This window comes from Ovis aries, chromosome 1 (assembly GCF_016772045.2).
Source record: "Ovis aries strain OAR_USU_Benz2616 breed Rambouillet chromosome 1, ARS-UI_Ramb_v3.0, whole genome shotgun sequence".
NCBI lineage: Eukaryota > Metazoa > Chordata > Mammalia > Artiodactyla > Bovidae > Ovis > Ovis aries.
In genome coordinates this window covers 37525811-37539065 of record NC_056054.1, presented here as the reverse complement: position 1 = coordinate 37539065, position 13255 = coordinate 37525811, and the positions used below count along the sequence as shown (strand labels likewise).

The window sequence follows — 13255 nt, the reverse complement described above, 5'->3', positions numbered from 1 at the left end:
GGTGGGCTGCCATCTATGGGGTTACACAGAGTTTGACACGACTGAAGCGACTTAGCAGCAGCAACAGCTACATCTCACTATTCTGGCATTTTTTCATATTTTACCTCATTTAATCTACAATCTATGAGGTAGGTAGCATAGAATTTCTCATTTTATAGGAAATGGAGGTAAAAAGAGCTTAAGTAACTTGCTGGATGAGATTTCATCTTCACTGTTGGAAAGCTTGAATTATATCTTACACTTCCCCAATTGTTTTTTATATTTCACTGAAGTCTCATGAAAATCCCTAAAGAAGGAAAGTTCACTGTTATAAGAGGTTCATATTTTATGTAAGCAACATAAGTTCTAGGAAAAAGTCCAAAAGAACATGCATCAAATGTTGAAGGTATCTTTGATTCTTTTTACTTTCACGTATATAACAAACTTGTTGCAATATGCATGTATTACTGAATTCTAAGCATCATGAAGGATATTTTACCTGAATTTTCTCTAAGTTCTGCCAACAACATGAGGTAGGTACTACTTTGCCTGCTTCATTTATTTTAGAAATGGAATCACAGAGAGGTTTCCTAACTTACTGTATTAGGTCGCACAGCTGGTAGAGCCTGAATCTGGATGGATGAGTGCCTTAATAGCAGAAGTCCAGGGTGCTGGGACTCAGAAGAATTGAAATGTATGGAACCTGAGATCCTGGAAACTGAGCCTCTTAAACTCTTTGGGGGCCATAGCACAGGGGCAGGGGCCCATAGCATAGGGTGTGGGCCAGAGAATAGGGGTGGGGGGCCTTGGCTCCACAGTCTTTCCCTCAGTTTTCCTCCCTCATGCTCTTGCACAGACTCAAAACTGAGAATGTACAAAACCAAGGAGGAAGTAGAACATTCACTGTGGCTGTTGCTAGAAAGAGCAAGTCATTAGTGCTCTGTGCTTTTACCTTTCTTTAACCTTCTACCTGTTCTTTAGCCTTCTACCTGTTCTTTAAGCTTCTAGTTTGGCACCATACTATAACTTGTGAAGGCTTTTTATCCCTGAATGCTGGTTAAACTTCATAGGCTTAATCTACCGGCCTCGAAAATATTGGGCAGTTGCATTACCTGTCTACCGTCTATTATTATAATTATAATAATTGGCTGTGTGCATTTTTAAAAATTAACATGATAAGTACCTCACCACTCAATACCATTCGTATAATCACAGAAGAAATACCAAGAAAAAGCCATCTCAGCATTAATAGCTAATTCCTATCAAAGGAGTGAACTAAATGTTCTTTCTTATAGTCAAGGAACCTTACAATGAAAACTGAATGCAGATATACGAACATTAAGCATTTATAAATTTTGGCATTATATGTTTGACCATAATTAATTTGACTCTCTTCTTGAGATGTATTGAGATGTGAAACAAAATGTAAATTGAACTTCTTAGAGTAAATACCATTAAAAATATAAATGTTCTCAAATATTAGTTATAAATTATGTCATGATATAATTTCTTTTGTGTTGTAATTTCTATTCATCTTGTGTGAAACTTGTTAGACTTTAAGCTAAGTTAAGGGTTTTAAGCCTCAGTAGCCAGGGTGAAATTCCACTTTTTTTTTTTTTCTTTGTCTTGAAAAGTCGGCTGGAAGACTGAGGGATAAACTGAGGGAAGTTTGATGGGTGACACAAGTCACTGGAGCAGGAGAAGCAACTGATGAGTAAGGTCCCGTCCCCAGGGGTAAATGTTATTGCTTAAAATGAGACGCGTCACTGACGACCTGACCACCTGCTGAGAGCTGCTGCAGACGGACACTGCCAGAGGCCCTGGGAGCGGAGGCCCGCTTCCCGCTCACACTGTCTGGGGACCCACTGCAGACAGCAGACCACTGCTCCTGCCGACATGTCTCCTGCCCAGACTTCTCCTTGGAGAGGTTCCCTACCCTCTTTTCTATATTCCCAAATTTGACTAATGTGTCTGGCAAGCTAATTGCTCGTAGTAAACCAAGTGATTTGTGAACTGAATACTGGCCATGTTTTTTTCTGTCTCCAAGCCATGATGCTTGCCTGTCCTTACTGCTGGGCCTTGTGACAACCACTGGGAGCTGTTACTGAACCAAACTTGGGTCTGCCTCGCCTGCATGCAGTGAAGCCAATTTACTGACACCTGATTGTGGTGAAGGAAAGTGCAGAGCATCAGGCCAGAGTCCAAGGCAGCTAGTGCTCAAAATACTTGAACTCCCTGATGGATTTCCAGAAAGCACTCTTTTTGGAGTAGGTAGCATTTCTAAAGGCCATGTTGGGGGGTGGGAGGGGGCGAGTGGTCACAGGGAATGTAATCAGGTTGTTTATAATTCTCTGATTTGTTGGCGGTAAGGTGACAGGACAGTATCACTTTGTCAATCCTCTGGCTCCAGTAGGTCTGGGGGGCTGTGTGTTCATGGTCTTCAAGTAGTTAATTTTGGCAGCTACCAATTGACACTTGCCATCTACCTCCACAAGGGTTAGATCACGTGCTGCTGCAGCTGTTGACTTTCAACACTCCATGAAAGGAGTTCTGGGTGGAGCGCTGAATGAGGCACTCTGTGCTCTGGAAAGAACTGACAGGTTTTTAGACAGATGTTTTCAGAAGATGGCCTTATGAGCCCAGTTCTTGCATCTTCTCATATCTAGAAGCTTTCACGAGACTAGCAGAAAACTTCTACAAAAATGATGCAGTTGATTGCATGGACTCCCCCTTCACCAAAATCACATCTGTGCTGACCTTCCCCACTACCTCTGTGGAGCAGTTTATCATCAGAGCTATCTAAGGTGCTGTCTCCCAGGCTACAGTCCTCATTTGCTCCCAATGAAACTTAACTTACAAATTTCACATACATTTTTTAAAGTCAATAACTTCCATTATGTGGGGATTTTAGCATCTGTACAACAGTTCTGGAAATATGCATCAAATATTGTTTTCTGGGGACCTCAGAGAAGAGTTAAAACAGAATACATAGTAGGACTCTGCCCCAGGAAGGCTGCATAGAGTCATATGTAACTACAGAACCATGGAGGGAGAAAGAAGTGGACAAATTCAAAGGTTTGAGCATGATTAAATGTGGGGATTGAAGAAAAGGGAGAAGTCAAGGTTGACTCTTGGGGCTGTAGCTGAATAATTTGGTAATTAGTGTTGCCTTTATTGCCTTGAGGGGTCTTCCCAGTAAAGAATCCAGCTGCAATGCAGGAAACCCAGGTTCATTTCTAGGGTCAGGAAGATTCCCTAGGAGAAGGGAATCGCTACCCACTCCAGTGCTTTTGCCTAAATTCCATGGACAGAGAAGCCTAGTGGGCTGTGTAGTCCATGAGGTCATAAAGCATCAGACACAAATAAGGGATGGACAGTTTCCTTTTTTTTTTTTTTTTTTAATTTCCTTGAAAGCCTGGAATCCTGGCAGTTGGGGAGTGGAGGAGAATCAGAAATGCCCAAGAATTGGACCTGAAGGTGGAGTTCGGTGGTTATGGGTAGAAAGTCAAGCTTGGAAGTCAGCAGTGGCTTCATGGTTCATGAGATGTCAGGAGATAAGGTAGGGAAGGGGTGGGATTTAAAAGGGGTTGGGCCTAGAGATTTACAAACTCTGCAAGGGGATGGAGGAGACAACATAAGATCAGCCTGGATCAGCTGGTTATCTGGCTCAGCCCTCTAGCCTCTTTCCTCCCTCTGCTCCGGGTTGAGTCCTAGGGCTGGAACCCCTCTCCAGGTAAGGCTGACAGAAATATGGGGCATGGGGCAGATGCTGTCCTGGGCTCCCCTAGCTTTATATCTGCTCTGTCTTTCACTGGACCATGAGAAAGGCACCTTCCTAGGTGTGTCTTATTAGGAAATTGGGAATATGAAAATAGTAGTGCCATGAGAGGAGAAAATGAAGACCAGGAGGAAATGAGGAAGGACTAAAGTATTTGCTTTATAAACATGGTTGGGAGGTGAAATTGACAGTGTCTTTGGAGGCAGTGGTACAAGCGAGAGCTTCAGAACTTAGGGAACCCGGACTCTGATTCTTTCTCTGCCATTCCCTAGACATGAGGCCTGAACTTTATCTCCAACCTATATCTTCAGATTTTTTTCTGACTGGGGATAGAGTTGGAAGTAGTAACTCTTTCTACATTTCCTTCATTGTTAGAAAATTGAGCTCTTTTTCTAAAAACAAAAGGAAAAACACGTTTACTATTACAGTCATACAAATTTAAGCAAATGCATATCTAGAAAAATACCTTTTTTATTTTCTGAGTACAAAATGGAGGTACTCATCTGCATCTTGCTGCTGCTGCTAAGTCACTTCAGTCGTGTCCAACTCTGTGCAACCCCATAGATGGCAGCCCAGCAGTCTCCTCTGTCCCTGGGATTCTCCAGGCAAGAACACTGGAGTGGATTGCCATTTCCTTCTCCAGTGCATGAAAGTGGAAAGTGAAAAGTGAAAGTGAAGTCGCTCAGTCGTATCTGACTCTTCACGACCCCATGGACTACAGCCTACAAGGCTCCTCCGCCCATGGGATTTTCCAGGCAAGAGTAGTGGAGTGGGTTGCCATTGCCTTCTCCACTTATCTGCATACTAAACCTTAAACTTTGAATTCTGTATCAATGGCTTTGCTTGAATTCTAGCTCCGAGTCACAGCTGCACAGGAGACCAAGTCCTGCTCTGCAGAGAACTCATCCTTCTTCCAGAACAAGGACCTCCGTAGGTGAGCAGAGGTGTAAAACAAAACTCAATCAATTTGAAGGTCAAATTGGGGAGTATCCCCACTAGCCTTTAGGGAAATAAAAGATTATTTCTTGGCCAGGACATCTTTTGAGGGAAAAGAATGGCAGCTTCATCATGTAGACAGCTTCTTGCTCTGGGGGCAGGCTATGGAGAGGGCCCGCAGAACAGATAATCTCTTCAGTGCCAATCTGAAAATTCCGATCTGGCTGGCTAAGGTTATATTTCTGGGGAAGGTGAAAACTGAAAGTGAGTTAAGTGCAATGTCTTGCTGGATATCATGTGTTCCATCTAGATTTTTTCTTTATTACCATACATTTGCTGATGTATCTTTTAAAATCCTCACACTGGCTCACTTTATTTTTAAATTTAAATTTATTTATTTCAATTGGAGGCTAATTACTGTATAATATTGTATTGGTTCTGCCACACATCCACATGAATCTGCCACGGGCATACACGTGTTCCCCATCCTGAACCCCCCTCCCACCTCCCTCCCCATACCATCCCTCCAGGTCATCCCAGTGCACCAGCCCCAAGCATCCTGTATTGAGCCTGGACTGGTGGTTCATTTCTTATATGATATTATACATGGCTCACTTTTTATGCTTAATTTTGCACATGGTTATTTTTTCTCTTTAAGGAAAATCCTTACTTGGCTTTTGCTTTTATTCTTATAGTTTTCTCTGAAATTTCTACTTTTAGATCAGCATTTTGTCTTTTCTTGGTTTTGTCTTAGCCATGTTTTTTGGAGCACAAAATATTTTATACTTCTGGATTGCAATAACTGAAAACGTTTCTTTGTTTTATTTCTTTATTTTGACTTGGATTATGCTATATTAGTCAGTGCTTTAATTTTGTAAGCATTTGTCCTTGTTTTCAGTTTTCCTGGATATTTGCTTTAATGGTATTTGTAGGACATATAGGGCAGTTTTGTTACTGACCTGAACTTGGGTTCACTCACCTGATGCGCAGCAGTCAATCTACTGACAGTGGGTCATGCTAAAGGAAAGTACAGCGTTTATTGGCAGGGCACCAAGCAAGGACAATAGGCACCTAATGCTCAGAGGACCTGAACTCCTTGCTTGATGACCTGCAAATTAACACTGTATGGTGGGCAGAATGGGGAAGAGGGGCAGGGGCCGTAGATCCCATAGCAACAAATGCACCTTCACCTGCTCAGGTAGAAGCTGAGGAAGGAGGAATTGTCTCGCTCTTATATCGGACAGAGCTCCCATATTGGTCAGAGAACCGCTTATGTTCAGGCCAGGCATTCACACTGAGGCAGATTCTCATTGGAGGAATACATGCCCGAGATCAGCCAGCAGGATTCATGTGGACATGCTCTCCCTTTTCAAATTCAGACTTGTTTAATTGGAAAATTAATATACCAACCTATTGTGATGACCATACCAGGATGGAAAATGCATTCTCCTCCATCTTTGCCACCTACAGTCCAAACTGGGTCAGAGCTTCCTAACTACTCCATTGGCTGAGGAAGAGATAAGGATGGTAATAGAAAATGCTAGGGAAGAGGCAGGTAAAACGCATGTTGCTATCTCGGGCAACCCCTTCCCAGCACCAGCAGCAAAAGCAATTCCCACCACAGATCCAGACTGGGAGGAGAATGACCTAGGAGATAAAGCTGGCATTGAGCATCACAAGGAGTGCATCATGGTAGGGCTCCAAAAGGGAGAACCAATACAGGAGTTTTCATAAGGTGCAAGGAATGTGCAAACAGCCACAGTAAAACCCCTGAGTTTGGGGAGAGAATGTACAGGGCGTATAACCAATATACAGATATGAGTTTAGATAATCTGGAGAATTTCAAGTTAATTAACCAGACCCTGTGGCTCAGAGTGCCCCAGATATCTAGAAATTGTGCAAAAGGTAGAAGGTCTATTTCTGCTTCTGATATCTCTTTTGGTGTAATAGAAACTGCTTTCGGTTTCTCCCAGTCAGGAGGGCATACAAGAACCAAAAAACCCTTTAAATGAAGCAGCAGATGCCCATTTTGGCAGCGAAACTCACTGGGCAGAGAAACAGGGAGACAAGAAATCTGAGCAGAGGATAAGATTCCAGGGACCCAAGAGAGTGAAGGGTAGCCCTCAGAAAAGAGACCCCTAAAAGGGACATGTTAAAGTGCATCCCCAGCAGTGCTTATTGAAAGCCAAGAAAGCCACTGAAAAAAAAAAAATCTGTCCCAACTTAAAAACAGAAACCAGAAGAGGAGGAGAAATCATTCTTCATGCTGGAGACAAGAGAGAGTGAGGAAAGCCAGGGAGTTCACTTGGGCAAACAGGCCCCATCCCACCTCCCACCAGGAGTGCCAGGTCACCCTTTTTTGGGAAACAGACAACTGACTTTCTGATTGGTACCACTAGCTCAGTTTTGAACACGAGTTAACCCCATAACAAGAGCCATGTCAAGCGGAGTCTACAGAATGCCTCTCCCAAAACTGCTTTGCAGCCCCTAGATTGAGGTGCTTAACTTAAAACACACTTTTATATACATGCCAGAGAGCCCAGTCTCCTTGTTGAGGTGAGATTTGTTATACTAAAATGACTTTCACTCCTAGGAGACTGAATATAGAGGGAATACCAGAACAAGCCTGTGCCTTGCAGGCAGCCATCCCATCAAGGGATGGAGCCACTAGCACCCCTGAAGACATCCTGTGCCAGGGAAGCCTGAGAGCATAGGCTGATTAGGGGGCAGGTACAGCAAGGAAGGCCATAGCAGTGAAGGTGAAACTGAAACCAGACACTCAGGCTCTGAGCTTAAGGCAATACCCTTTAAAGGAGCAAGCAAGACAGGGATGCAGACTTTGATAAACTGGATTTTAAAAATACCTGCTTGTTTTCCTCCCGCAGTCAACTTACGGGCTTCCCATGTGTCAGTAGCGGTTAATCTGCCTGCCAGTGCAGGTGATGTGAGAGACATGGGCTCGATCCTGTGTTGGGAAGATCCCCAGGTGTGGGGCTCAGCAACCCACTCGCGTATACTTGCTTGGAGAAACCCATGGACAGAGGAGCCTGGTGGGCTACAGTCCATAGGGTCGCAAAGAGATGGACATGACTAAAAGCAACTCCTCGAAGAGTTGACTCATTGGAAAAGACTCTGATGCTCAGAGGGATTGTGGGGAGGAGGAAAAGGGGATGACAGAGGATGAGATGGCTGGATGGCATCACCAACTCCATGGACGTGAGTCTGAGTAAACTCCGGGAGATGGTGATGGACAGGGAGGCCTGGCGTGCTGCGATTCATGGGGTCGCAAAAACTGAACTGAACTAAACTGAAAAGCAACTCAGCATGCATGCGTGCCTTCACCGTATAATACTCGCATCCTGAATTTACGAAGCCAGGCACTGAAGAACACTGATTCATTCAGGACATAAGAGCATAAATCAGATAGTGAAAGATACCGAAACTGTATTTGAGTACTTATATTCAAATTGACTATATTAACCTGAAGATTATTGTTAAATTTAGCAGAGGTCTTTTTCTATATAACTTTGAGTCTTGAATCCCAAGTATTATTTGCATTTGTAAGGAAGATCTGAAAATCAAAGCAATCAACAGTCTCAACTCTCTGGCCAAATGAAGCTCTAAACTCTCTCGGAAAAAGGCCAGAATTTCACAACTCTCAGTGAAATATCTAGGAATCAAACTGACCAAAGGCCAGAGGAATTGCTCCAGGACTGCCTGGAGACAGTAGCAGAGTAACAGTGTCCAACACCAAAGATAGAAGCCTCGGTTCCTGGAATGGCAAGATTCTGCTGCACATAAGTGCCCAACTTAAGCTAATAGTTGGACAGTTACATGAGGCCCTAAAGTAAGTCTGACAATAAGCCCTCAAGGGGAGCAGAGAATGTGAAAAACCTTCCAGTCAATCAAGGGAAAACTACTGGCTGCCCCTGTTCTGGGTTTGCCACATTTGAAAAAGTCATTTGATCCCTTTAAGCATAAAAGACAGGTAGTGAGACTGGAGGTACTGACCTACAATCTGAGAGCACAAAATGCCCAGTATCCTATTTCACAAAGGCTTTGGACATTATAATCCAGGGTTGGTCAATGTATTTGAGCATCATAGCTGATGTTCTGGATTGGTGCAAGAAGCAGAATTCGCTCCAGGACAGCCAACTCTGGTGTTTACATCCCACTATTCCTGCTGTTGGAACTAAAGGGTGGATATTGGCTCACTTCAGACAACCTAGGAGGGTATCAGTCAATTTTATTTGATAATCCTAACTTGACCCCAAAGACTATGTCCTTTGTGAATCTGGTCTCATTGCTCCCCACCCCTTTGGGTGGCCCACGCGTCCAGGTTCATGCATGATTGTTTGCAGATTGTTGAGCAGCTGTTTGGGCCTGATTAATGATTCCTTGGGAGGTCTAGGCATTGAGAACTTCTCAAATGGAAATAGTTTCACGGACCATGGAAACTGAAAGAGCAGATACACAGTGATAACCTTGCAGGAGATCCTAGGAACGGAAGCTTTGCCATCACATACTTGGCCCAAAAGGTTAAATTATTGTTCTCACTTGACTTTTCTGTCTCTGTGAGGTTAAGATAGTTAACATCTATACTGACTCAAAATATGCCTTTTCAGTTGTGAATGCATATGGGGCAATTTGGAAAGATAGATTGCTCACTCCTGAAGAAAACAAAATCAAACGTGCCCCCAGGAAGTTTTGAAACTGCTAGACACAGTGCTGAAGCCAAAGGAGGTGGGAGTTGTGCGTTGCCCAGGACAGTCAGCCAAAAACTCTAGTTATAGCATGGATTCTAAGTATAAGCCTGACCGAATTTAACCTGACATACTGAGAACCTTGAAAGGTCATGAGAATAAGTACTAAGTCTTATGTATCTAGGAGCAAGTGGAAAATAACCAAGCAGTGTTTTAATTCATGTATATCTTATGGAAGAGGTTATTGGATCAGTATACCTGAGCACCTATCATGGACAATAGATATAGGATTACATTAAAAGATCAATATGCAAAGGACACTTTAAAGAATATTATGAAAATGTATCTTTTGTGCCAAAAGTAATTCTAAGACTGGAACTCCCCCACCCTGTATGGAGTCTAAGATGGAGGGGAGAGCCTGAGTGAAGATTGGCGAGTAGATTTTACAGTGACGCCCAAAGTAAAAGGAGAATTTCACTACCTACTAGTGATGGCTGACCTTAACAGGCTGCTTAGAAACGTTTCCTTGCTGGATTGAAAACACTTCAGAAGTAGTGACGGTCTTGACCTAGGAGATAATTGCTAGATTTGGGCTACCCAGCTCAATCCAGAGCGATACTGGAGATATCTTCATTGCTAATATGATTCAGGAGGAATCTAAAATGTGGGGAATAAAAAAGAGTTTGCGTGCATCTTAGAACCTGTGACCAACCAGAACCACTCATTAAAGAAGACACTGGCTAGAATCTGTCAAGAAACCGACTTAGCGTGGGCTAAGTTGCCAGTTGCATTGCTTAGAGTTAGAATGTGTCCTAGAAGTAGACGCCAACTGAGTCCTTATGAAATGTGTGTGGGAGATCCTTCCTCTATTCTGAGCAGTTAAGTGGTCAGACATGTGATTGAAAGGTGAAAGAATTAGACACTGTGAGATGTGTGTAAACACTGGGGTAAGTTTGAAATACTATTTCTAAATTTGGTACTAATAGAAAATGGTTCCCATAGATGTCCTCTTCCAGTGTTTTTGAACTGGAGACTGAGTGCTCCTAATAATGAGGAAGAATATACAGCAAAGAAGCAACTCCAGCCTCGAGGGTGAAGCCTTCCCATGTTTTACTGCTAACTAGCTCTTCTGTTCAATTGACAGGAGTCAAGTTGTGGATCTGATACACGTGGATGAAGCTCGCTTCTGACCCAACTACAAATCTACAGTCCTCAGCAGTTACAGAAAAGGCACACACAAAGCTGAACAAAGTCAGTCTGCCTTCCTACAAGCCCACAGTGGGACTTCAGTTAAATCAAAGAAAGTATCTTTTATAAGTTGTGAATGACTTGTGACCATTTATCATAACATTTATAATTGGCTGGAGCATTTTTCTGTTTTATTATTTGCTTACAGTTTTTTCTTTGCTTCTGGATTCATCTAATCATTTTACCTGTGATTATATTATAGACAATCAAGCCCATCATTTGCTGTGATATTGATAATAAGGGATATTTAACTGTTGCTCTATTTTAATTTAAACCTTGTGATAATACAGTTGTACCAAAGTTCAGGGCCATTGCTATTTTCCCACATAAGAGCTTGGCCCCAGGTATAATGATAGCTCTTGCTTTTCTTTACTGCCTCATCCCACTGGTGTCTGCTGCTTCCTGGAGGGAAAATTCTCTAATTATGTTATCTCAGAGTATAGTCACAGGTGAGAATGTAAGTAATTGTTGGATATGCCATTTGGCATCTGAAGTCATCCAAAGAGACTATGTCCCACTTATAGTCCCCGTAACTAACTTTAGTACTGTTCCAAACCCCATGACCTACTATCATCTTCCTCCTCCAGGCCGCACATTCAAAGTTAGGCTAACCAGATTACCTAAGAGCGCCAATACCCCTTGTTTCTCCTTGTCTGAGGAAGTTTTCACTGGATCGAGTGTTAAGACTGGTCCACCGCGGTCTCTTGACTTTCTCCTGAAAAAATGTGATGGACAAAACCCCCTGATATGTACTCATGACAAATGTGAAAGAGCAAAAAATGACACTGATTCATGCCAGAGAGTCAGAAAAGTTCAATATAATGTAACAGGAATATGGAGGGCTTGCACTGGTAGTGATCCCTGGCTAGGGAACATACTGTCCTTGCTCCCCCAAAAAGACAGTATTAATTTCACTACCCTGGCAGGTATAACTTGTGCCCCTCCAGGATATTACTTTGTCTGTGGCACAGGGAATACCCCAAGAAGGGAAGGGAGAGCATATCGCTGCTTAGACAGCTGGCAAATAGAAGGGTCATGCCTACTGGGATATATAAAGATGCCTTTCACCTTGTATAACCTGGAGAAAATCTCTTCCCTCACTAAATCAAACACCTATAATAAAAGAATGATATTGGCAATGTATGAGGATGATATAGGACAAAGCTCTTTTGGCAACCTCACACCAACTGCCAGAGTTTATGTCAATAGAGATACGATTCATAACCTCTCTGCCACAATTGGACAAATTGCTGAGGACGCAGCTGAAAGTATTGCAGCCCAACACACATCTTTGTATTCATTGCCTCGAGTGTTCCCGGGCAATAGAATAGTCCATGATTTCTTATTAGCAAAAGAAGGAGGAGTGTGTGTAATGGCTAATACCACATGCTGCATATACATCAATTCCTCTGGAGAAGTTGAAACCCGAGTAAACACAATACTTCAAAAGGCTACCTGGTTATAGGATGTACATAAAGAGCATTCACATCAGGACTTATTTCAGAACACATCTGAAACAGGGGGAGTTTTTTGAGTACTGTTACAAGGCTCCATTTGATCATCATCTTTCTAATGTGTTTCTTAATTTTCAATTATTTGTTCAGATGCTATGATAAAGTGGTCAAAGAGAGAAATCATGTTTTCATAATTCAAAGGACGATGCTAGACTTGGGAATTGAGAATCCTTTGAAAAGAAGATCCAAGATGTTTGCTCCTCTAATTCTGAAGAATTATCATCGCCCCTGTTCAGCAGGAAGCAGCCAGAGCGGTCGTCGCCCCTGTTCCCCTCAGGATGAGGAGTATCAAAGAGCAGAGGGACCTGAAATGGAGCAGGACCCTGCAGGGTCTTCCTGGATACAATCTCCTATTGTCCCCCTTCTTGTTTGTAGAAAAAGATTGAGATTTTAGGTCTTCGCGGAGTTCCAAAGAGCAGACTCAAGCAGTTAATGATTACAGAAGTGAGGAAATGCAGGAACAAAGGAAAAGCAATCAAGCAATAAATGTTTAGCTGTAAATAGAGTCACAAGATTCCTAGGTCTTTTTCAAGGGATATAGATAATAAACTGAAGTAACATATCTTTGAGTTGTTTTCCAGAAACCAGCATCTCATGATGAAACCCACTGACCACAGCCGAACAAGTTGGAACCAGAAGAATGATGATCAAGATGCCAGATATCACTCTGTTGATTAAAACCCCATCAATCAGAAGAATCTATGAGATGATCTCACACTTAAGCTCCTTACCCTTGTTTTTAATCTAAAAATCTCCTATCTGAAAGTCACTGGGGAGTTCAGATCCTTTAAACATTTACTGCCCATTCTCCTTGCTTGGCACCCTGCAAATAAATGCTGTACTTTCTTTCACCTCAACCCTGTCAGTAGATTGATTTTGCTTATTTGGGTAAACAAACTCAAGTTTGGTTCAAAAACAACCTGTGTTTTGATTAGGAGAGCTCAGTGGTTTTTCTTAATAAGTTATCAGTTTATTGAATGTTAGGAGCACTTTCAAGCATACGAAAGTATAAACTGATATCTATCACTCAGATTCAAGAAGAATTGTATTCCTCATTTGTCTAAACTGTTATTCTTTTTTGTTCAAATATTTTAAAG

The 13255-nt window shown here is 42.4% G+C and overlaps 1 long non-coding RNA gene and 1 pseudogene across 1 annotated transcript; both read left to right on the top strand.

The window, feature by feature from the left end:
* The first annotated feature begins 462 nt into the window (after positions 1–462).
* On the top strand, positions 463–1300 carry LOC114116040 (phosphatidylinositol N-acetylglucosaminyltransferase subunit P-like; annotated as a pseudogene).
* Positions 1301–3600: 2300 nt separating this feature from the next.
* LOC121819452 (uncharacterized) lies at positions 3601–13015 on the top strand. Its single transcript, XR_009599406.1, has 4 exons — positions 3601–3712; positions 4612–4691; positions 10541–10647; positions 12740–13015. It is a non-coding gene; the product is annotated as an uncharacterized LOC121819452 (long non-coding RNA).
* The last annotated feature ends 240 nt before the right edge of the window (positions 13016–13255 follow it).